The sequence below is a fragment of the Carlito syrichta genome, unplaced genomic scaffold, assembly GCF_000164805.1.
Source record: "Carlito syrichta isolate Samal-C Ts95f unplaced genomic scaffold, Tarsius_syrichta-2.0.1 Scaffold307176, whole genome shotgun sequence".
NCBI lineage: Eukaryota > Metazoa > Chordata > Mammalia > Primates > Tarsiidae > Carlito > Carlito syrichta.
The window spans coordinates 224,215-227,933 of NW_007251272.1; positions in this window are offsets into that span (position 1 = coordinate 224,215).

Below are 3,719 nucleotides of genomic sequence, written 5' to 3' on the forward strand. Positions count from 1 at the left end.
TCTGTGGGCTGTCTCCCTACTCTCTTGATGGTTTCTTTTGCTTTGCAGAAGCTTTTCAGTCTGATGAATTCCCATTTGTCTGTCTTTTCTTTTATAACATTTTTAATAGAATTTATTATGGGGAAATATGATTGAGGCAAGAAATAAAAATTGTATACTATCTTAAAGTTGGGAAGGCTACTTAAAGTCATTTAGTTCAGTTACCTTGTAAAAGTTTGCTGGGTGGTTTTTAATCTTTTTGATACAATCCTTTAAAATAGTCATCTTGTCTTCCCTTGAACATTTTTTGTGAAAACAAACAAACTTTATTGTTTCCCTGTTGAGCAACAAAGTAGGTTGATCTTCACAATGGACTGAAATTCATTATAATTTCTATACTAGACTTTTCCCATCTGTTCCATACAACAATACACAATCTACTCTTCCAAAGTCTACTCTTCCAAAAGTTTAAAGACACCTGCCAAACATCTCCTCTCCATTCTTCCTTCCTCAATCTTCTCTTTACCAGATGTACAAATCACTTCTCGCTAAACAATTCTCATTCAACATCATTTCTAGGCTCCTTACCATATTCTTTGTATGTGTTTTAAGTTAATTGGTATTATCCTTAAAGTGGAGTCATAATTCTGCATGGAGCAATGACGTTTTACTTTTGTTGACCTTATTGACCTAAGTAATATGCTATTAATGTAGTCAACATTTACATTGCCTTTCTTGAGCTCTTAGTTACACTGTTGACTTAAATTGAACTTTCTGTCAGATAAAATGATCAGAGCACATTTAAGGAATCTTTTGTATAAGTTAGGTCTTCTCTATCTTATTAATGTATAATTGATTATTTTCAACTTCACTGTAGGATTACATTTAGACCTGTTTTGTTACGTCTATTTATTTCATCCCTTCATTGTAGCCTATACAATTTTATATATATATATTCCTATAGGAGCAGAGTGAAGGTGGAAGTCAGAGTAGTAATAGTAGAGAATGAAATCTATCTGGCAGAATAGGAGAATTCAGAAACACTTGGAAATGAAAGCAGAGAGTGTTGACTAATAGTGAATAACTATTGACATATGTTAAAGTTCATGGGCAGCCATTTTGTTTTTATGAAATGAGCAATTAACATTACTGGATTCTGTTTTTAATGACAAGATCAAAACCATATTTGAAGTTGATTACTGATAGTTCACATTTATTTTATTGAGAAGAAGTCAGGCTGGAGTCCAGACAATCTTGCTAACCACATTGAACACACTTGAACTATAATTTGGAAAGGTAACCAGTAGTGGAAATAGTATATTTTTCAGAAGACTTACATGCATATAGTCAATTCATATGCAAACCGTATTAGCTGTCAGTGTGACTGAGGTTGGAATTGTATCTCTTTTGTCTCTCTTAACTTTAATAAAATTTTGACTACCAAAGAATATTGAGAGTGAGGTGAAGAGTTGAGCACATGGCATGATTTTCCTCAAGTTTGGAGAATCTCAGAATTTACTGGGCCTTAGATATCATGTCCCAGAAAGCCTGGAAGCAACAAGAAGAAAAGACTTTATCAATGCCAAGTTCTTCCCCAAGGAAGAAGTTGAAGCCTTAATTTTTTCCTTTTAATTATAATAGTAGTAGTATTTATTAAGCACTTACTGTGTATCATTATTCTAGCTATTTTATGGGGCAATTATGTATAATTTTCACAACACTCTGAGATAGATATGACCATGTTTCTTACAATTTTTGTAGATGAGATGATTGAAGCAGTGAGAGGTTAAGTAATTTGCCCAAGGTCATATAGCTGGCAAGTGATTACCCAGGATTTGAACTCTGGAAGTCTCCCTGTGGAGCTTACCCTTTTTAACTACTGAAATAAATCAGCTTCTATGTTAGGATTTACTGTTTTGGTTTCTTTCTTTTGAAGATAATCTATCTTTGATACACTCTTTTTGGGAAAAGTAAAAGGGGTAAATTCATAAATAAATATTGTTTTTTTTTTTTTTTTTTTTTTTTTTTTTTTTTGAATTGGAATCTCACTGGCCCCCAAACTGGAGTGCAGTGGCCGCTCCCGGCCACCGCAGCCTCGACCTGCTGGGCTCCGGCGATCCTTCCGCCTCAGCCTTCCGAGTAACCGGAATTACAGGCATGCGCTACCACGCCCGGCTGATTTTTTGATTTATGGTAGAAATGAGGTCTCGCTGCCCAGGCGGGTCTCGAACCCGCGGGCTCAGGCAATCCACTCACCTCAGCCTCCCAAAGGCGCGGGATTACAGACTGAGCCACCGAGCCCGGCTTGCCTCCTTCTTATAAGGATACACGTGATTACATTTAGGGCCAACTCAGGATATCTCCATCTCAATATCCTTAACTTAAAGACACCCACAAAGACCCTGTTTCCATCTAAGATTACATTATCCAGTTTCAAGGATTAAGGTCTGACATCTTTAGCAACTATTTAGCCTACTACAGAGGCAAGCCTGGGTTTTCTTTCTCTCTTGTCCCAACAAGAAAGAGTAAGTTTTTGGAAAGGGGTAAGGATACAGAGACTTTGTTTATGTAATAACACAATGAAATTATATTTTGACTTGTAGCTAATATTTTAAAAGAAGGTTTTGCAACAGGGTGCAATGGCTCATGCCTGTGACCCCAGCACTTGGGGAAGCCAAGGCAAGAGGATCACTGGAGGCCAGGAGTTCAAGAACAGTCTGGGGCAACATAGCAAGACCTCATTTCTTTTTCTTTTTCCTTTTATTTTCTTTTTGTTTTTTTTGGGAGTTGAAGTTGAAGTCTCACTCCGTCGCCCAGGCTGGAGTGCAGTGACATGCTCACAGCCACCCCTGCGTCTACCTGCTGGGCTCCAGCAATCCTCAACCTTCCAAGTAGCCGGAACTACAGGCGCATGCTGCCATGCCTGGCTAATTTTTAAAAATGTATTTATTGTAGAGACAAGGTCTCACCAAGTTGCCCCAGCTGGTCTCGAGCCTGTGGGCTCAGGCAATTCACTCATCTTGGTCTCTCAAAGTGTTAGAATTACAGGCTGAGCCACCGAGCCTGGCCACAGGACCTCATTTCTACAAAAAAAAATTAGATGGGAATGGTGGTGCATGCCTGTAGTCTCAGCTACTCAGGAGGCTAAGGCAGGAGGGTTGCTCAAGCCCAGGAGTTCAAGGCTACAGTAAGCTATGATGGCACCACCACACTCCAGCCTGGGTGACAGAGTGAGATCCCGTCTCTAAAAAAATAACAAAAGGTTGTGTTTATCGTGTGACTTTTCATCCTGCAGAATCTGAAGGACGTGAGAGTTTCCCAAGGATGTGTACCTTCTGAAGAATCTGATGCTCCCTTTTATACAATGAGGGGATCCTGCAAGGAGGCAGAAGGTTAAAGGGACCCAGAAAATAAACTGTCAGAGAGAAGAAGGAGGGATACCGGAGAGAGAGAGAGAGAAAATGCCAACAGGAAGATGTTTCCCAATACTGATCTGTGGTCACACATCCTTCCAGGTGAAATAGACATTATGTTTATTCTTATGTGATGGTGACCTACTTGTTCCTGTGGGTGACTATAATAAAGACTATAAGAGGTGGTATACAGATAGTCAGCTATAGATATATTTTTTGCAGTTGGAGTCTTACTCTGTTGCCCAGGCTGGAAGTGCAGTGTCACAATCATGGCTCACTGCAGCCTCGACCGGCTGGGCTCAAGTGATCCTCCCTCATCAGTATCCA